General features: G+C 36.2%; 1 protein-coding gene and 1 long non-coding RNA gene across 14 annotated transcripts in view; one reads left to right on the top strand and one right to left on the bottom strand.

Moving 5' to 3' along the window:
- Positions 1-1,813: 1,813 nt before the first annotated feature.
- LOC147379400 (uncharacterized) lies at positions 1,814-15,748 on the bottom strand. The gene is made up of 3 exons (XR_015160759.1): positions 15,617-15,748; positions 13,384-13,450; positions 1,814-2,356 (listed from the first exon to the last, which is right to left on the bottom strand). It is a non-coding gene; the product is annotated as an uncharacterized LOC147379400 (long non-coding RNA).
- Positions 13,718-21,941, top strand: part of LOC147379398 (uncharacterized) — a 281,421-nt gene continuing 273,197 nt past the window's right edge. For 8 of the 13 annotated variants that reach the window (XR_015160755.1, XR_015160754.1, XR_015160725.1 and 5 more), the window contains exon 1: positions 18,470-18,957. The gene's annotated coding sequence lies outside the window, so the exon portion shown is untranslated. Of the gene's footprint in view, positions 13,852-18,469; positions 18,958-20,167; positions 20,888-21,941 lie in introns of those variants that run through there. The other 5 variants (XR_015160741.1, XR_015160734.1, XM_086391948.1 and 2 more) reach the window with 4 other exon arrangements.

Raw genomic sequence — 21,941 nt, 5'->3', positions numbered from 1 at the left:
CCAGGTCTCTGCCAGCCTGGGGCCACTGACTCTCATTCTGCCTTCCATCCACTTTTCTTCTCCCCCTCCCCACCCCTTTCTCTTCTTTTAAAACCTAGGATGGTGTGTGAAATGCTAAATGTACCTTGTACCTCCAGGCACAACAACATTTCATGTGCTGCTTGTTTTAACATTAATTTATCAAAACACAAACAGCAAAACTGCAATGTTAATATAAAGTATATATTTGGTCATTAAAAAGAAAAAGAAAAGCTCCTAGTGAAAATATACAAAACAAACCCAGTCAGCATCCAAACTGCTTTGAAAATAAAGTGGGATTTGTTTGCAAGGATTTAAATTGGTAAATGATTTGAATTTCTCCACCCCTAGGTGAATGATTTAGATGGCCTTGACCCCAGTCTGACTGCAGGGATTAATGTGGGATAATGATTGCTGAGGCTATCATTGCAGCCGGCATCATTAATTATCCTTATTGATTGTAGCTTTCAAAGATAAAGCATTATGCTGACTGGAAAATACCCTCTTCCTGCAAGGTCAAGGCTAAAAGAGGGAAGCTAAATAATTGCATTAACAAACAAAGAAATAAAAATAACCTCTCAGAGCGTTGTGTAATTAAGATCCAATTACAACGTTTGTTCTTGTTTACAAAATGACAAAGCTCTTCTTGTCAAGTCATTTTCCCGAAAATTGCTTCAGTACATGATAATTGCATTATAGTAGGTAACCAGAAAAGAGCATTAAAAGGGGGATCAGTTTCTTTGGATGGCTGCCATGGCTCTTGCTGTCTGACTCACCTACGAAAGTGTGAGAGCCCCAAGGGACTTGTCTAAAAATACTAATGATATGTTAAATGAAGGGGGTTAGATGGAGGAAGTAATAATTGGGCCTCAAATCCTATTATATTTCTTTGGGATAGTGTAATGGAGCTTAGAGATAGCCCAAGGATGTTATCACCCATGTCTTCCTTTACCCCACCTCCCTCTGGCCACATCATTTTCATTGCTGTGAAAATCTTGGCTCTAAAGCCCTATTAGGTTGTAAATTTCTCTGGTGAAAGGGATCAGTATTACAGCTTCCCTGCTATTGATCAGATTTTGGACTCTTTAAAAAAAAAAAGACTTTTAAGTGTAAAACCCAAAGCTACATGTGATTTTCTGTGTGGAAATATTTCAAACAAATGCTTAGGTTTTTCTTCCGCTACATATTTGGAAGCAGCACATACTAAGATCTGATTAGTAAAAGTGTGGTGGGCTCTGGGGACTGGAAGCTGGGCATACTCTCCTTAGCTGTGAGACTGAGGACCTCCGCCAAGCATTTGGTCATTTTAGGAATTAGTTCCTCCATCTGAAAAAGTGGGAATCATGAGTACAATCATTGAAAACTAAGGCTATAACAACAACAACAACAACTACAATTCTTTACGTAAATTGTTTCTCTTATATAGTGGGATTCTTTAATAGAGGATATTGTCACAAGAGGCAATGATGCTTCATACTTCCCTTATTTTATTAAAAAAACAAAACAAAACAGAGCAAGAGATAGTCACCATTCACTGCCATTCAGTGGGTGGAGCACAGTACTGATCATTTATTTTATTTAATTCTCACAACCACTCTTGTGAAAGATACTATTATTATTCTCATTTTATAAACAGACAGGGAAACTGAAGTTCAGAGAGGCTAAGTGATTTTTCCAATGACACACAACTGCAACTGATGGAGTAAAGATTTGAATTCTGGTACCAACTAACTATAAAGTCTGTGCTCATTTTGATCAATACAGGTCCAGGCAAAGACAAGCTCTAGCACCTCTACTACTTGCACCTCTGTTACTTGAACCTAGTCTCCTTTTTCAGCCTCAGGCACCCTACTTAGCATAGAAGTGAAAGATACATTCCTGTAGAAGTTCATGCAGGATGTAAGTTCACAGAACAAAATGTAGAAGCCCCTTATCTTGGAAGGCCCCAATTCCTAGATCCCTACATATGACAACTGTTAATTTGGTGTGCATTTTTTTACACCCTTCTCTTGGCATATATAGATGCATACACATTATATTTTATTTTACATATATGGAATATTACATTTTATTCTGCCACTTGTCTCTTTTCTGTAACAGTATACACAAGAGAAATTCCAAGCAGTATATACAAATCCATCTATTTCTTTATGATGACATTGCAGACTTCCAGTGTAGGAATGTATCTTAATTTATTTAATCTGCCTCTTACTTTGGTGCATTTAAGTTGTTTCCAGTTGTACAGTTATAGTCGGTGCAGCAGTGAACATCTGTGTACATCTGTCTTTGTGGACATATGTGAACATTTCCTTAGGTTGTATGTCTAGAAGTCAAATTTCTGGGACAGAAATATGCACATTGTAAATTTTGATAGATAATAAAAAATTCCCCATCAAAAAGACTGTACCAATCAACACTACCATAGAATGTGTATATTATAGACTGTGCCAATTTTCTTCCTTATTCACAAACACAGGGTATTATTAGTCTTCTTTTTTTCTGTCAGTTATTTAAAAGTCTTTATTGAACTTGTTACAATACTGCTTCTGTTTTTATGGTTTTTTTGGCCATGAGACATGGTGGGATCTTAGCTCCCTGATACAAACCCACATCCGCTGCATTGGAAGGCAAAGTGTTAACCACTGAACTACCAGGGAAATCCCTCTGTCAGTTTTTTGATAAGTAATTATTTCTTATTATGCTTATAATCTGCATTTTCTTAGTGTAGTAGAACAATTTTTTTCTTTTAAACGTTTTATTTTGTATTGAGTAGGATAGTTTTTATATGTTAACTGGCCATTTGTTTATCTTTTTGTAAAGTAACTATTCATATTCTTCAATCATTTTTCTACTGGGCTACTTAATAGACATTTGTCCTTTTTTTGATAATTGAAACGTCTGAGCACCCTGCCCTGGCTAATTGTTTGCTCTTATGTAAATCACTGAAGTTTAAAAAAACCGAGGGGACAGTTGACTGATTATCCCTGGCAGCTCTGGTAGCACCAGAAGTTGTGCCCCACCAGATGTTTTCTGTGGTGGGACCTTGGCCTGTTTTGTGCTATCTAACCTCCCTTTATTCCTGCTGGAGCCTCAAGTTTTCTATAGATATGATGGGATATCTGATGGCCTTCCCCAAATTTCTTTTGGCTTAAGTTAGCTAGAGATGATTTCTCTTGATTGCAAAAAAAAAAAAAAAAACCGAGAGAGAGAAAGACTCCAGAAGTTATAGGAATCAACAAGAGAGTGGGTCAGAGTCAAATGACCTTCAAGGAGACGAGGATTTGGAATTGCTTAGGTAGCATGAATGGGGCTAAAAGCAATGAAAATCGTACTGATTTTTAAAGATTTGAACTTGGCAGTGCCTGGTCAGGGAAGGTAAAGTAATTATGTAAAATTATTTAAATTATTGCTTGTGGTGACGTGGAATGAAATGACTCTTGAGACAGACACTGTCTACTGGGGCTTTTGGCCCCTCTGTAAATTACAATATTAAAATCCAGTTGTATTTATGTAATAGACAGCTGACTGAACAACATAATCACCACAATGCAGCTGGGATAATGTTGCAGCTACAATTGTGTGTGTTTTTTTAATAGTTTTGTCTCAAATTTGTATATCTTGTATAAAGTATGAATGTTTTTCAAACTATGAATATTTCCTGAATAGTATATGAATTTTTCTGAGAAAAAACTAAGTAGTTAAGAGGTCTATTGAAAGCATACCAAATAATGTTTTAACTGGAAACCTTAACATTAACATAGAGAATAATTTTTTGTTATATCTTAGTGATCCAGCAAGAATGAGGGAACTATTATATATTCAGATTATACCATTCTTGTCCACTTTATTCTTTGTGTCTGGTTACAAATTTCTTTTTAACTTCAATAAAAACTTGCACCTTAAAATGTGGAAAATCATTGTGTTATTGCTGTAAGACAGAATGAAAGGGCATTCAAGGTCTTGAGTAGGATCATTACACTAGAGCACTAGGCAGCTTAGAGAAAAATAAATATAACAAGTTTAAGTCCCAGAATTTTTGACACAAAACATTGAATTGAAATAGGAGGTCTTAACTAGAATTAGTCTAAAAGACTCTTTTATCTGTTAAAACCCCAGGATTGATATAGCTCAATATCAAATCAAGGTTTGATCCTGTAAGCTCCAAAATTACCCTATCAGTTGAATTCATAGCTTCCTTGAGTTTTTCTATGTGAAAGTTAAGTAGTCAATCAAAAAAAGTGGAAGTTAGAAAGCTGAAATAGGTATTTATAGGAGGTTTCAGAAGAGCTGGAACTACGCTGAGCTCCCAGAGCCCACTAAAGCTTCCTTGCTCTCCAGAATAAACAGCTCCTCCTTCATGGCCCAATGAGGTTATTATAACATTTTCACCTGAAGAAGACATCTTGTAAAAGGATGCCAACACACATCATACCCCTTTTCATCCACTGTCTCTGTGAACATAATTAAGTTAGGTTCCAGAATGTGGCTTGTGGCCAATCATAAAATCAAACATTAAAAATGTAGGAACTAAAACAACCCACAATGATTTTTTTCACTGCCGTATAGTTTATGGTGGATTGCATTTTTGTTGGAAATACACCAGGGAGACTGTGTTTGTTTAGAGTGTGCATATGTTAGATTTTAGTAGATAACACTTTGCTAAAGAAATATCAACAACCTCAGATATGCAAATGATATCACTCTAATGGCAGAAAGTGAACAGGAACTACCTCACCTGCCTCCTGAGAAATCTGTATGCAGGTCAAGAAGCAACAGTTAGAACTGGACATGGAACAAAAGACTGATTCAAAATTGGGAAAGGAGTACATCAAGGGTGTATATTGTCACCTTGCTTATTTAATTTATATGCAGAGTATATAATGAGAAATACTGGACTGGATGAAGCACAAGCTGGAATCAAGATTGCCAGGAGAAACATCAATAACCTCAGATATGCAGATGACACCACCCTTATGGCAGAAAGTGAAGAAGAACCAAAGAGCCTCTTGATGAAAATGAAAGAGAAGACTGAAAAAGTTGGCTTAAAACTCAACATTCAGAAAACTAAGTTTCTGGCATCTGCTCCCATCATTTCATGGTAAATAGATGGGGAAACAGTGGAAACAGTGACAGACTTTACTTTTTTGCGGGCTCCAAAATCACTGCAGATGGTGACTGCAGCCATGAAATTAAAAGACGCTTACTCCTTGGAAGAAAAGTTATGACCAACCTAGATAGCATATTAAAAAACAGAGACATTACTTTGCCAACAAAGGTCCATCTAGTCAAAGCTATGGTTTTTCCAGTAGCCATGTATGGATGTGAGAGCTGGACTATAAAGAAAGCTGAGTGCCGAAGAATTGATGCTTTTGAACTGTGGTGTTGGAGAAGATTCTTGAGAATCCCTTGGACAGCAAGGAGATCCAACCAGTTCATCCTAAAGGAAATCAGTCCTGAATATTCACTGGAAGGATTGATTCTGAAGCTGAAACTCCATTACTTTGGCCACCTGATGCGAAGAACTGACTTATTGGAAAAGACCCTGATGCTGGGAAAGATCGAAAGCAGGAGGAGAAGGGGATGACAGAGGATGAGATGGTTGGATGGCATCACCAACTCAATGGACATGAGTTTGAGTAAGCTCTTGGAGTTGGTGATGGACAGGGAGGCCTAGCATGCTGCAGTCCATGGGGTCGCAGAGTTGGACACGACTGAGTGAACTGAACTGAACTGAAGAGAAACTAAAGAGCCTCTTGATAGGGGGGAAAGAAGAGAATGAAAAAGCTGGCTGGAAACATAACGTTAAAAAAATGAAGATCATACCTCGGGTCCCATCATTTCATGGCAAAGAGAAGGGAAAAAGTGGAAGCAGTGATAAATTTTATTTTCTTGGGCTCCAAAATCACTGAAGGTGGTGACTGTAGCTGCAAAATTAAAAGACGCTTTCTTGCAAGGAAAGCTATGACAAACCTAGACACTATATTAAAAAGCAGACACATCATTTTGCTGACAAAGGTCTGTCTAGTCAAACTATGGCTTTCCCAGTAGTCCTGTATGGAGGTGAGAGTTGAATCATAAAGAAGGCTGAACACCAAAGAATAAATGCTTTCGAATTGCGCTGGAGAAGACTCTTGAGAATTCCTTGGACAGCAAGGAGATCAAATCAGTTAATGTGAAGGGAAATCAACCCTGAATATGCATTGGAAGGACAGATGCTGAAGCTCCAATACTTTGGCTACCTGATGCCAAGAGCCAACTCATTGGAAAATACTTTGGTGCTGGGGAAGATTGAGGGCAGGGGGAGAAGGGAGCAATAGAGGATGAGATGGTTGGATGGCATCACTGACTCAATGGCCATGAATCTGAGCAAACTTCAGGAGATAATGAAGGAGAGAGGATCCTGGCACGCTACAGTCCATGGGGTCACAAAGAGTCAGACACGACTTAGCGACTGAACAACAACAAAGAGACTGTACCAATCTTGCATTCACATCAGGAGTGTATGAGAGTCTCACCAGCTCCATATCCTTACCAACGCTTGGTATTTCAGTTCTTTTTTTCTTTTTCTTTTTTAAATTTCAGTCATTCTGGTGGGTATGTAATGATCTCAATGTGATTTTAGTGTGCATTTCCCTGATGATCGATGAGACTGAACACTCTTTCGTATGTTTAGTATTCATTTGGATATTCTCTTATGTGATATACCTCACATATGGCGCAAGGTCTGAATTTCTTGATTTTTTTTCTATTAAATCATCTTCTTTTAAAATACTGATCTGTGGAAATTATTTACATAATCTGGTTATGAGTTCTTTGTTATATACATGTACTGAAAAGATCTTTCATTTTTCAGTGTGCTCTTTACTGACTTAATAGTGTCTTTTGGTGAATGTTGCTTATCTTAATTTTGTCTATTGTCATCTTTGCACAGAAATTTAAAAATTTTAGGTACTCAAAACTATACTTTTTATGACTTGTAAATTTTGTATGTTGTGTAGCAGGGTCTTTACTGCCTCAAGATTTAAAAGCTCTTCTTTTATATTTGCAATTCTTAGTAGCATTTATTAAGTAGTACCTTTGTCCTGTATTCCCTTTTGTACTTGTAATGCCCTGTTTATAATAAAACAAATCCTACATATCCATGGATATGTTATAAGATTCTTAATCTATTCCACAGAATTGTGTCTATTTTCACACCAATATAATGATCTTTTGGTTACTATTATCCCTAAATGTCTTTTGATATCTGGTAGGGTAAGTGCCACCACATTGTTTTTTCAAACATTCTTGGCTTTTATCTTTATATCATTTTAGAATCAACTTGTCAATTTCCATAAAATTTTACTGTTGGGGTTTTAATTGGGATTGCATTAAATGTATAGATTAATTTGAAGAGAGAATTTATGCTTAAAAATATTAGAACATTCTTTTGGGGAACTAGGCATATTTCTCCAATTAATAAAATATTCTCTATGTTCTTTAATAAAGTTTGTAAGTTTTTTCCATAGAGTACTTTCATTATTAGGACATTTTATGCTAGAGGACTTTATCTCAAACAACTGGCTGCTGTTGATAATGATATCCTATGTTCTATTATCTTTTCTTTATGGATTGATTGGTGGCTATATTGGGTCTTTATTGCTGCTCACAGGCTTTTTCTAGTTTTGGGCGCAGGGGCTACTCTTTAGTTGCAGTGTGCAGGCTTCTCTTGCTGTGGATCACAGGCTCTAGGATGCCCAGGGTTCAGTAGTTGTAGTGCATAGGCTTAGCTGCCCCTCAGCATGTGATATCTTCCGGGATCAGGGATTGAACCCATGACCCCTGCATTGGCAGACAGATTCTTAACCACTGGACCATCTGGGAAGTCTCCATTATATTTTCTAAAGTGCATTTAACTACTGTGTAGGAATTATTTCCATTTGCTAAGTTTGTGTCTGGCCATTATTAAATGCCTCTCTTACTGATACCAATAACTTACATGTGATTTTTTTTTATTTAACATATATTATTTGAATCTGTCATAGCATCAACAAATTTTAGTAATTTTGATGATGTGTGATACATAAATATTTGATTTATAATATTCTGGAAGAAAGTAAACCTATATTAAGAGCACTATTGCTCCCTCAACTGCTGATTTGTCAAAGAGCTGTGCTGCCTTTGTAGTAGATGCCGTAAGTAAACTTCCTGGATTCTCACTGGATGTGGTTCACTATGTTGGTTGGATGTGGTGCATCTTCACACAACAGCAATCATCTGCACCTCACATTTGAGGACTACTAGATAAGAAGTGCAATTTGTGTCTAGTTTCCAAGTATTTTTCCTGGGAAAAAACAGTTTCACATTATTTATTGCTGCTTTTTCTTTCCTGAATTAGCTCAGGTTACTGTGGTTACCTGTATTTTCTATGTGTCCCTGAATTCCCACTTGTTCATTCAGCCAGTATGTAGGAAGCTTGTATCATATGTCACTGTGGGTGTAAGCACTGAGATTGTAGAATTAAATAACACTCAGTCCTTCTCTTCAAGGAGCTTATTGTCTAGTCAGAAAATCCCACAAGTGATGAATGATTGTGATTCAGAATTCCTGAGTGTGAACCATGATTAAACAGCATGATTATACCAGTAATGGGAAATTCAAATCAGGGCTTGAATTTTAGATATAATGCTACTGAGAGTTTGAAATATATCTAGAAAATGCTTGCTATTCCTCATTGCTTCTGACTTGTGAATATTGATTGGATCAGAGAATTTTAAATTTGAAAGGGATAATTAGAGATCACCTAGTTCATTGAGCAGATGTCGGAAAAGAGGCCCAGAGAGGCCCTATGCTTTGGTCAAGTGAATAATCTGTGTAAATGCTGCAATGTGAAATTACATCCCTTCTGTCTCTTCATCTAGAACATCTTTCATTATAACACATATAATTTACTCTTCCTCAAATAATGTTCAAACCATTGATATATATTTTTTCAAATCAGTGATTTTTTTGGCCTCAATTTTAAAGCATCATAAAATGTTACTGTTGAGTTTTCAGAATATCTGTCTATTTATATCTATCTATCATCTAGGCCAGAGGCTGTCATAAAATAAAATTAAAATGAAAAGGTTAATCTTTGGTGAATGGATTCAAATTGAAACATACTTGATGTATATTCCAAGTAGATGATGTAGTTGAGTGATATGTAAGGGTTACAGTCTCTGGCTTTGAGTTCCACAAGTGCTTTCAACTTAATTATTCCATTTACAGGGTCTGTGACTTTGGGTAAGTTGTTTACCCTCTCTGAGCCTTAGTCTTTCTTCATTGGTAAGATGGAATGCTGTGCTGTGTTTAGTCACTCAGTAGTGTCCTACTCTTTGTGATCCCATGGACTATAACTTGCCAGGCTCCTCTGTCCATGGGGATTCTCCACACAAAATTACTGGAGTGGAGTGCCATTTCCTTCTCTAGGGGATCTTCCCAACCAGGGATCAAACCCAGGTCTCCCACATTGTAGGTGGATTCTTTACCATCAGAGCCACTAGGGAAACTCAAAATGGAATAGTAATACCTATTACAGGTTTGTTGAGAAGATTAAGTGAGATGTCTAAAAGGATTAACACAGAGCCTAGAGTATAATAAATTCCCTGTAATTATTGGCTATTAAATTGTTAAATATGTATCATTGCCATTGATTTGTATCATACATTTATCATACATTTTATCATACATTTAGATGTTTTTTGTACCTGAATTCCTCAAATATACTGAAGTTGCATGTTAGTCTCATCATATTACGTTATAGTGTGACTGAAGTAGTTTTGTTTCTCATCAGAGTATAACTTCATGATATTAAAATATGATGTTAAGGTTTATTTATGGTGACAATGTATATATAGGACAATCACTAGGCATCTAGGTATATTTAATAGACTTGAAACTGGTACCTATTCCATTTTAAAGCTGATGATTAATATTATTTCTTTGCTATTAATAGTCTAATTACTCAATCAAATAGATATTGAAACACATGAACAATAGATGGTTCCTGTTTTTAAGGAGTTTAAAGTATAGTTATGATACAAGTCATAACCATGTGAGAAGGACAACACCTTCAGAACTCTACAAAAGGTATCACAAGACAAATGATTATAATAGGGAAAATAAGGGCTATGAGTATAAGAGAAGGGAAGACTTTTTGACTGGTTAAGCCTGATCTGGAAAACACCCATGAATGAGGATGGATGAGAGCTGGATCATGTTGGATATGGAAGATTTGAAGGTAGAAGGGAGGGGAGTTGAGGGTGGCAGGGGGTGGGGAGAAATTATGTAGGGGAACATTAGTAGATCAACTGGCCTAGAAGAGAGAATTCCTGAAAATTTAGGGTTAAAACCAGACTGTAAAGAATTTTCAACTACTTTAAGTAGGTAAGGTTAAGGCATACCTTAAATTTTGTTTTTCTTGACAATGGGGTATCAGTGAAGTTTTCGAGTAGGGGAGTAAAGTCAGCTAGGGGTATTTTTAGTCTCTTGGCCAAAATATATCTGGAATCTTGGGGGAAAACTAAAGATAGACACATCGTTTAGTAGGCACAGTTATAAGGAAGTGAAGTGCTGAGTGGTGGAAATGAAAAGGATGGGAGAGTGCAAGGTGCATTATCATGCCAATTGCCCAGAAAATTGGCTCCTGACTAGAAATGTGACAAAGCAGTTTCAAGCTCAGTGGCAGTCACAGTAACAGGAAAGTCAGCAGCAGGGAATGAGCTTTGGTTAAATTTTTATCAAATTGAATTTGAAATGGTAGCAAGACATGTATGTGGGATTGTTCAGTAGACTTCAAGATCAAGACTAAAAATGGAGATTTGAACATTATCTCTAAGAAGTTAAGGAGACAGCTGGTGGGAGGGAGAAAACAGTAGTGAGATGAAGCTTTAGAAATTTAGAAGTGGAAGGAAGGAATGATGCAGGAAGCAGACTAAAGGGAGGAGGCAACCAGATCAAATACTTTTTTTCTTTTTCCTAAAAGATGGAGAAGGCTTATGAAAAACTGATGTTAGGGATGATGGGGAGAAATTAAAGCTGTTTAAAAGTAAAATGTTGTAGAGGGAGGCCTTAATGTGAACTATGAAATCAAGAGAAGGATAAGATGGAACCCATGATTTTTTTTTTAATTGAAGTATAGTTGATTTACATTTCAGGTGTACAGCAAAGTGATTCATATATATATATATCCTTTTTCAGATTCTTTTCTATTATAGGTTATTATAAGATATTTAATATAGTTCCCTGTGCTACACAGTAGGTCCTTGCTGTTTATTTATTTTATATATAGTAGTGTGTGTCTGTTAATCCCAAACTCTTAGTTTACCCCTTCCCTACCCTTTCCCCTTTTGTAACCATATATTTGTTTTCTATGCCTGTGTATCTGTTTTATAAATAAGTGCATTAGAATTGCTTATGGATTCCACATATAAGTGATATCATATGGTGTTTGTCTTTCTCTGTCTGATGTACTTTACTTAGTATGATAATCTCTAGGGACCCACAATTTGATAACTGTTTTCTTTGCACTGTCCAGGGCAACATCCTATCAGACTTTGCATAGCATTTATGAGACATTTTGCTCAGGATAACAGTTTGCATGAGGCAGAAAGGATTCTGTACTATATATTTTTCAACTTTTCCTTGGGTAAGATGGTCAAATAGAACAGAGCTGCAAAATGGTGCTTTTGCCTCTTTTTCCAAAAACAATAAAACCCCAAATCTGGATTCTATGTGGTATTGTGCTTATATGTAAGATATTTTGCCTCTTAGGTTATGCTGACAAGATAAAGAAAAATGTTAGCCTTTCCTGACACAAAATTAGGAAAATGAATTTGTCAACTGCTGAAGTATTGTTAGAGTGCTGGGGTTTGGATTTGCAGTGTTTGATGTCACAATTAATTTATCATTGTCAAAGTAGGACTTCCTGCTTTTGACCCCACACCAAAAAAGCGTAAAAGAGTTTACGAAGAAAAGCTTCTTGAAAGTCAAATGGCTCACCCAAAACAGCATTTTAATGATTTAAGTAAAAATGAATCAGAAACATGTGGATTTAATTTCCCTTAAAATTCACATGGGTCTGAGACTTAAAGGAAAATAGTACTTGGCACAATGTGTTTAGGATTTGGTTAAACTCAAAACATTTGAAAAACTCTTTGGAACACTGGATGACTTCGAAATACATCTGGGTTTGCCCATCCATTTGGGCATGGTTACAAAAGCCTCATCTTTCGTGGCACTAGTCAAACATTCTATCAACATGCTTCAGTTTTCAAAAGGCTTAATTAGGATGAAATCAACAAATTTTATTGATTGCCAACTATGTGCAATCAATAAAGTAGAAAGATACAACTTTTCCCATTCCACAGCTGGGAAATCTTGGCTGGAATGTGGTCAAGGGAAATCCCCACACAGGCAAAGTCAGAGCGGGCCACTAGCATGGTCCTGTGGGAGCTAGAATTCTATTACATCAGCCATTCCTATTCATATCCTCCAGTGTTGTAGCATCCCATTCAATTTCAAGAGCATGAAAAAAAAGCATAAAAAGTTATGTTATATGGCACTGAGTTGGTAATCAAGTATTGCTTTCTGGTTTTTAAAACCATTACTTTAAAAGGTCATTTTGGTGTGTGTTGAAAAGGCAGTACATGCGTAAAATGTCGCACTGGGGATGTTAATTAAAATATGTAAAGAAGACCATGAAAATGAAGAAAACCAGTGGTTGGCAAAGTAACCTCTTTGCAGTTGCAACCCCATCTAACCCACGTGGCAAGCCCAACTGTTAGCAACTCAGTGGCAAGGGGATTTGTAATGAAACCCACAGAGGTTCTGCTGAAATGTACTCATATTATTTATAGCCAATTATGTTAGTCCCTAAACTGAGTGACACCTAGGGAGATAATTGAATTTCTTAGATTTCTCTCTTTACACTCACTGCCATGATCAGAAAAACACAATTTTGAATGCTCCTCTCTCTTAGGGTAAGACCACGCAATCCATGTAATTGGATAAGTCTCCAGGGAAAACTGGCTTTTCCAACTGCATTTTATAAAAAGCTTTATGGAAAGTTGGCCTACATTTTTTGGGTAACTTTTTCAAGAGATGAAAATGATGCAACTTGAAATAATCTTTTTGTTTTTACCCGGGGAAGTTTATGAACACTAATCAAACAAAAAGCATGGTTTAAGGAAGCTGCTTCATTAAGGTCTAGGCTACATGGAAGAAATAGCCTTTAGAAAAGGACAGCAGTAGTTGTTTGAAAAACGGTTAAAATGCAACTCAAAAAGTTATTCACCCCTCCCCCCAAAAAAGAAAATTCCAAATTATCGTGATTATTAAACAGACCTTGGGAGAGGCTGTCATATACAGTGCCTTAGGTAAGTGTGATCAGTTTCGATAACCTGTCCACAGGCTGTAAAAAACAAAAACAGCATGTTAACATATACAGATATTGAGAAATCTCTATCTAGATTCATAGAAAAGTTTATACAGCTCTTCTCATCTCTTTCATATTTGTGTTTTTTGATGACCATCTGACATTCTTGGCAAACTTAAAGAGGAAATCAACTCTAGATATAATACCCATCACTTTAATTTAGCAAATTTGAGATCCTGAGATTTGAGACTATTGGAGGAAGCAAAGCAGTATGTCTTTCATTAAAGGAGGCAGAAAGGTTAATGGAGACTTCTGCATTACTCAGAGCAAGATTTCTTATGCTCCCTTAGCTGAAGCTGTATTATTCTCTTCTGCTCTGCTGAGGAGAAATGAAAATATCCCCCACAAAAGTGGGTAAATATACGAGTATTTAGAAGGTAAGACCTTTTTTGGTGTTGTTAAAATCCTTATGGACTTTCTTTGTTTTGCTGCTGTTGCTGTGCAAATGCTAAGGGATCAGTGGTCTTTTTCTTCTAGGAGGACCAAATAGCCGATGAATACATTACAGGCAATAGGCCACGTAACAGTCATGGGAAACATTTTATTTCTTCAATTAATTATATAATGAGGCTAGTCATTCATGGCACTGATTTTGCCCATGGAAGCCTGTTTTTTTTTTTCCAGCTAGGAATAGAGGAGATGTATATGTATGTATGTATGTATATATATATATATATATATATATATATACACACACACACACATACATATACATACATATATATATTATATATATTTCCTCCCTTTGGTATGAATTAAGGCCTCATTTCCCCCTCCTCTCTTATTTCCACATAAATTAATTCTACAATTTAATAAACTAACAGGTGGTTCCACTTCAGGCTGAGCAGATGTTAGACTGAATGAATGGAGACCCCTCTTGTGTTCAATATATCCCTGAGCTCTTTCTTTCTTTATCTCTTCACTTCTCCCTTTTCTTCCCCTCACCCCCATTTCTGCAAGATTTATGAGCAGCTACAGTATGAGCTGTTTTGTTTGAGCAATATGAATATTGATGACTGACACGTGCTGATTTTAGATGTATTAGTGACATTCATAATCCTGAATATGTAGACATTTTTCACCAGATAATGAGGTACCAGATTGCCATAGCAGGAAATTCTCTTCTCTTAGTGCTTATAAGTAGATAATTTCTATTACTTTACAGATGGGACTCTAAATTGGAAGCTTATTTCAGAAGAAGTTAGGGAATATATAAAATTAGATTTACAATTCAAACAATTCCTATGTTGCTCAGAACTCTGATATATTACTTCAGTGATATCTTTGACTCACTTTGTGGTCATTTCTGAGAAATAACCTCTCAGTTTAAAAAGAAGAGCCTCTTCCTCTTCAGGTCTAACTTAGAAATGATTCCATGTTCTTTCTAAAGTTTCACAGAGACTTTGTAAACAACGCAACAGAGAAGTGAGTCAAGAGAATTATTACTGCCGACAAATCCTCTTTTAATTGTCCACCCAGGGAATTGCCTTCTGACAATATTCAAAATAGTTATCTTTAGGTGAAAACTATTTTTATATGAATATCACACATATATTTATGCTTCTGACATAATTTCAGGTGGTATTTAATAAAGACATATTTTTCTGGATCCTGCTTCTGATTCCTTACTAAAAATACACCTGGATGCTTATAGCATGTTTCTGGCTCTCCCAACATTTCAGTGAAAGTAATTTTCTCCCCTTGGGGCCAGCTAGATATAGTGAAGACATTGCTGATGGAAGAAAAAAGTCATCCTCAGCCATTGGGATGGGATTGATATTATCCATCCCATTCTTGGCTTTCCTCTTTCATTCTTTTTCTTAAGGCTCACCCTTCAGTAAGAAAGGAAACTACAAAGCAAAAACATAGAAGATGTGATTTCTTTCAGTATTGGGATAGGTCTCTCAGTCATCCTAGATTTTTTCTTGGAAAAGTAAACTTCATCTCCATCACTAATTATAAGTAAGCTCTCTGGAAAGTTACTTATATTATAATCAGTTTCTTCCACTATGAAATGGAGCTGTCAGGATTTGTGGGGATGAAGAAGGCTCTAAGAACACAAAGTTAGTGAATGAGCCAAAGTGTGGTATGGAAGGAAATTCCCCCTGACCAATTGCATATAAAGACCCACAGCCCCTCTACCTTCTCTGGTCTTATTCCGCCTCTTCATTATCATTGGTTTCAACAGCTTCCTTTAATATCCACTCCCTGATTTCTGTTGTTCCTCTCCTTGACTTTATCTATCAGGCTTATAGGATACCTAAAATTGATTTCACCAAGTGATTCTCATCTCTTATATCCTTTACTTGACTTTCTGTTCATTACTGCAATTGCTTCCTAAATCTTGACCTCTGAGTTCTTGAGTCTAGGCCAATAGCATTTCCTTCTCCAAGCCTAACTTCAGCTCTGATAAATTCTTCCTAACAAGCTTAGGATCAAGGACTTGAGGCCTGTCCCCTGGTAGAGGCTAGTGCCCTCTGAATTGCCATCTCTCAAATGATGGAGAATTAAAATGTTGCTAAGAACACTATCAAGTACCTGTAATATTCTAGACTCTGATAGGAATTTTATATGTTATTTCTACTCTTAGGTTTTACCTCTAGCCTAATGAGATTATATAGTGTCATGGTAAGAGTGCAAACTAAAGTTTGGATCTTTGGATTTGAATTCTAGTCACACTTATTAACTGTGGGACGTTGGGCAACTTAAAATCTTTGTGCTTCAGTTTTTAAAAAAATCTGTGAAATGAGGATAATACTGGTGCCCATTATATAGAGTTTTTTGATGATTAAATGATTTGAAACAAAGAATGTGCTTAAAATAGTACCTGGCACAGAGAAAAGCTTTTAGCTATTATTATTACTGTTTCAGGTCAATGTTCTTTTGAAGTGTAAGTACATAAAATACCATTCTTTGTTACTTTGTTTAGATTTGTTTTCAATTACTTATTTAATAAAATAGTAGATTACATTTTCTTTTGAATAAGCTCTGTTCATTTCTGTTTGTAATGAAAAACGAAGCCCTGGCGATATCCTGATGGTATTGCTATTTTACATTCTTTCTATTTCCCATGGACTTCCTCTGCCAAACAAGAATATTTTTGTTCTCTTGAGAAAAGAATTAGAAAATAGAAGCAAACTGCACCCCTCCCTAAACTGGCATATTACCTAAACGTACAGCAAATTCAATCCTCTGATGGATGCAATTAGGCAAGACCCAGGATCCAGATGAATGGTGTCAAGTATTTTGCTTCTGTTCTACTGACATTTCTACGTCTAAGGTATCAGTATCTGATCTTGACTAGACAATATCTAAAGTGGTGAGATATAAAATTCCATAGAGATGATTCATTTGACAAGTGTTTATTGAACACCTACTCTGTTTTATACACTATCCAGAAGGGTTCAGTCAATAAGACAGGCAAGGTCAGTGTCCTCCCCACTCTTCTAAAATGGAAAATGATACAATGAAGAACAGAAAAGATGGTTATATGATGGTGAGTGATGGGGTAGCTTAACTGGGTAGTCCTTAGATGTAGTGGGCAAGGAGATGAGAAAAAGGAGCCAGCCATGTGAAGACTTGGGGAGTGAGGGGTTTAAGCAGAGAACAGATCACATTCAAGCAAATGTCCTGAAGTAGAACTGAACATGCTCTATTGGAGGAAACAAAAATTCACTGAGGCTGGAGGGACATGAGAGTTTTGGAGTAAAATAAATTTTTTCCACTTCTTTCATTTTTATATATTTTTATTAACTTTGTGGTTCACTTTTTAAACAACTTAATTGAGATGTAAATCACATACTGTAAAATTTATCCAATTAAAGTGTACAATTTAATATTTTCAGGAAAATCACACAGTTGAGCAACTATCACCACAGTCAGTTTTAATAACATTTCCATGGTCCCCAAAAGAAGCCACATACCCATCTGCAGGCTGTCACTTCTCACTGCCCACCCCTCCAAACATACCAGCTCTTAGCAACCACTGATCTCTTTCTGTCTGAATGGATCAAGTGTTTCATTTTGATCCATTTATCTTTGGAATGCTATAGGCCAAACATATCAGTATTAAAAACAATACTTTTGCTAAATCTATCTGCAGTAGAAGGGGAGGTTCAGGGTGCATAAAATACTGATAACAAATAACTTAGACATAAAATATTTCAGTTTAAAATATAATATGAAACTTGCCAAAGAAAACATGCAATTAAAAATCTCTGATTTTTTGTGTGTGTGTGGCTATAAAGAGGTTTTAAAATAAAATTGTCATGTTACTACCAGTGGTTTGTTTAAAGACAATATGTCTTCTTTTAGAAGTAGTAATCATTAATTCTTTCAGTGTTTTCTCTGCCCACTTTCAAATGCCTGTTGTTCAAGTCTTTTATGGGTGCCAGATTTTATTAACAAATTTAATCCTGAATATTTTTATTTTGTTTTGAGTTGATGTAGATTCCTCATGATTAGATAATAAATGACTATAGACAGAATTAGGATGTAATTCCTAACTTACAGGTGAAAAATTTATGGTAGTTCTGTTGTCATTATGGTCTGAAGGGTGAATGCTATCATTGGATAACCTTCTAATCAATAAGCTCAGGAAGATTTGGGGTCCAACTCATTCATTACACACACCTGTGAACTAACTTGGCTGTCATCATTTCGTCTATAGTTCAGCTGCTTTTGATTTTATTATATAAGTTTTATAAATACACACTCAAATTCTCAAAATCATAATTTTGTGTTAACTTAGGCACTAACAACTACTTTTGGTATATAAAAACATCCAGAAATAATGAACTTCTATCATATAAAAAATAGTGAAAGACTAAACTTCCCTTATTCTCATAGTTAAGGATTAAATTACAAGCTTAATTTGCTGATTGAAAAAACTCCTATCTAGTAGACTGCAATGCATCCAGTGATATGTGCTGTTTATATAAATAGCATGGAGGTTAATTCAGACCATTTCATGGAAATGGTTTATGCATTGTAATCATGAGTCAATACACAGTTCTCTCTAAATTTAAAACAATGTAAATTAGCCAAGCCAATTTAATTCTTGCCAAGAAAGAGTATTCCTTAAAGCCATGTTTTTCACTTTATTAGGTTAAAGGCAACTATATTCTGTAACTAATAAATGAGAGGATTTATTGAATTTTGAAATGCAGTGATTGTAAGCTATGTTTTTAAAGTTATTTAAACGAGTTAAATATGTTTATAATAATTTCATTTCCTATGTAACTTCTAACTAATGAGGAAAAAATAAGGCTAGGAGAGAATTGGAGCTGGATGGAGTTGGTTTAATCTTTTTCATGGCCAAAGCCAAGTTTAAATCCTGTCCAAATGCCACTTCTCAATCACAGCTTTAAAGGATTAAACATGATTATGGAGCTATTTCTCTACTTTCCTGATACACAAGTTCATGTCAAAGCTATCTTGAAACCTGCCATTGAGTTTCACCCTTGAGGTGAGAAAGTAGTCTGGTGAGTATTTATTTCAAGGAAAGGAGATATATTTGCTTAATACAAACTGGGTAGTATTTAAGCTAATGTTCTCAGCCCTTTTTATTGCCAGATTCATGTGAATATTCTGAACTATAAGAAGATAATTTGTATCAGTGTTTTCTCTTTAAGATTACATTTTTCAGATTTGAGCAGGATTTTCTGTGCTCAAGAAATTTTTGCTTAAATAAGTCTGGTTTTCTGCTTGTTTCATCGAGGAGAAAGGCCTAATTTAGTTACAGTGGTTTTTAAAACTGATCAGACCAAGCATATAATGTGCAGTAATTTCTTTGGTAGCACTTTGGTAAAATGTGAGCTCTGAGATGCAAAAATCTTGGTTTAAGATTTTTATTCTCTGTTTTGTTTAGAGTACAGTCTAATTTGAATATTGTTTCTCTGTGATTATCTTTCCTTATTCTTTCTTTCTTTTTTTTTTTTTTTTGTGAGCATGTACTGTGAAGAGAATCATGTCTTTCCAAGGATATTTTAGTTTTATTTATTCCTAAACTGTCTGTATCGTGGTTGTCCATATTTCCTGATTAAAATATTTGGCTTATTTCCCAATGAACATTTCTATTTGTATAATAGGTACTTTGAGTTTGGATTTAGAAAATATTGGGGACTGCATTCTAAACTTGCCTTCCCCCACCGCAATGTGATGGCAGAATCTGGGCCAGTTTTCTCTGTGCTTTGCGCCACACTTCCTATCCTGGTAAAGGGATGCCTGATGCCTCACATGGCAGTTCTGGGAGGGAAAGTGCACCTACCCTCTTTTAAACCACTGACGTCCTCTCTGGGCAGAACAGACCGGAGTTTCAGATGCCTGTCAGTAGCAATGATGGTCTGTTGCAGGGCTTGTTTGAAGGAGAGTGTTGCTAGAAGTGCTGAGTCAGCCAGCCTCCTTTGGTATTTAAAGGAGACTTTGGAAACAGTAGCTGCTGGGAAAGCTATTTCTTCAAGAATTTTTTGAGCTTTGTTCTGGTGATAAACCTGCCACCTGATAAGTACTAAGTAGTAAGTGTGCGTTTTCAAGATAATGCCACAGCAAAAAGGTGGTCATTACATGCCACCAAAGGAAATGTATTTGACTTTACGTTTTAAATAGAATGTTCATTAGAAAACATACTTTAGGGATGCCAGAGGGTATTTCACAACAGTTAGGGTGTTCCTACCAGAGACGCTTCCTCCTTTAGCATGGGGGTACCTAGAATCATGAATAAACATGTATGCAAGATTCTCCTGAATTTGTTAAATAACTATTGATTAGACATTTACTATATGCATAAACTGTGCTAGGTATAGAGGATACAATGATAAATAAGTCATAGCCTAGTCTGCAAAGATTTCCACACAAGGGAAAGACATGAAAGCAAATGAGTACAATAAAAAATGATCAAGTATTCGATTAGGATTATGCATGGGAAGTGGGAGTGTAATAAAGAGGGCTTGATCTTTTCCTGTAGAGCAAGAAGGGAACCAGGAGAGATTTGGGGAAGTGTCAGACTTCAGCTGAACCCAGACAAATGCATGGTGTGGGTACTCACAGGGAGAACATTTGGGAAGGGCTATACCAGGGCCAGTGACTTGTAGGCAGGGGAGGTCTAGAGCTGTTTTGAGAAGAATTTAGTGGGAGATAAAGCTGGAGATGAGCTTCCCAGGTGGCTCGGTGGTAAAAGAATCTGCCTGCTAATGCAGGAGATACAAGAGACATGGTTTCAATCCCTGGGTGGTGAAGATCCCCTAGAGGAGGAAATGGCAACCCACTCCAGTATTCTTGCCTGAAAAATCCAATGGACAGAGGAGCCTTGCAGGCTACAGTCCATGGGGTCTCAAAGAGTTGGACATGACTGAGGACATATCTTCTTCTTCAAAAGCTAGAGACAAAGGCAAAAGGAAGATCATAGAGGACTTGGTAAGCCATGATGAAAATCTATACTTTGTCTAGTTGGTAATGGAATTTAAGCAAGGGAGTAGCATTACCATTTTGCCTTTTTTTTTTTTTTCCTTTAAGAGAAGGGAGCCAGCTTGTCACTTAGGAAATCAGTTAAGAGACCAAAGCACCTGCCCAAGAGAGAAAGCAGAGAGCTGGTATTTAGGTAGTTGCAGAGTGCAGGGAGGATGGGAGGAGGTGGTTTGGAGAGATGTCATAGAATAGAATGTATAGGTCTTGGTGACCAGTTGATTGCAGGAGAGAGACTAGGATTCCAAGATTTCTGGTCTGCGTGGTTGAGTAGATCACCGGGCCATTTACTAAGATGAAGACACAGTTAAAACTATTGGATAAGTTCATATAAAGAATATTCATGAATTCAATATAGGATTAATGGTGAGTTCTTTTTTCTTCAAGAATACCTAGTAACCTGATAATTCAAGGCCTCTCAGCACTTTCTTGTCTTCATCTGCCAAGATGTGCAGGTTGTTGAAAGTGGATGTGTGCTTATCTTGATGTGAATGTGTGTGATACTGCACAAATGTTAGCTCTGAGAATTTTGCTGTCTGCATTCACAGTGACTTTTTCTAGCAACTCCAGGCAACTGTCAAAGCCCTAGTGAAGTATACAAATATAAGTTGCAGGTTTTATGAAGGGATGAGAATTTATGCATGAGTTACCATGCCATTTTTTAAAAGTCTTAGTTTTTACACTATAAATAAATATAACTGATTATAGTAATTTTTAAAGTGTATGTGTCTCTTTAAGCTTTAAAAAATACATGAAAGAATGTGAATTGTCCCCTAGGATACCAACAATAGAAAGCAATAGTAATTAAGCAAAAAACAAATTAATTGACATGGATGTGTTGGGGCTAATATAAATCTTGTGCAATCGGCATAAAGGAATTTGTTATTTTCAAAACAGAACTAAATCTCTTTTCCATTATAGATTTAATTTAAGTAACATGATAAATAGTGGTAAATTGAACTTTATTATGTATTCATGAAATGCAGTTTAGTACAATTGTTATTTC

Source organism: Bos grunniens, chromosome 1 (assembly GCF_055505025.1).
Source record: "Bos grunniens cultivar Pamir isolate PY7600 chromosome 1, Bosgru_T2T1.0, whole genome shotgun sequence".
Classification (NCBI taxonomy): domain Eukaryota; kingdom Metazoa; phylum Chordata; class Mammalia; order Artiodactyla; family Bovidae; genus Bos; species Bos grunniens.
The sequence above is the reverse complement of the archived record's forward strand: the minus strand, read 5'-3'. Positions and strand labels throughout refer to the sequence as shown.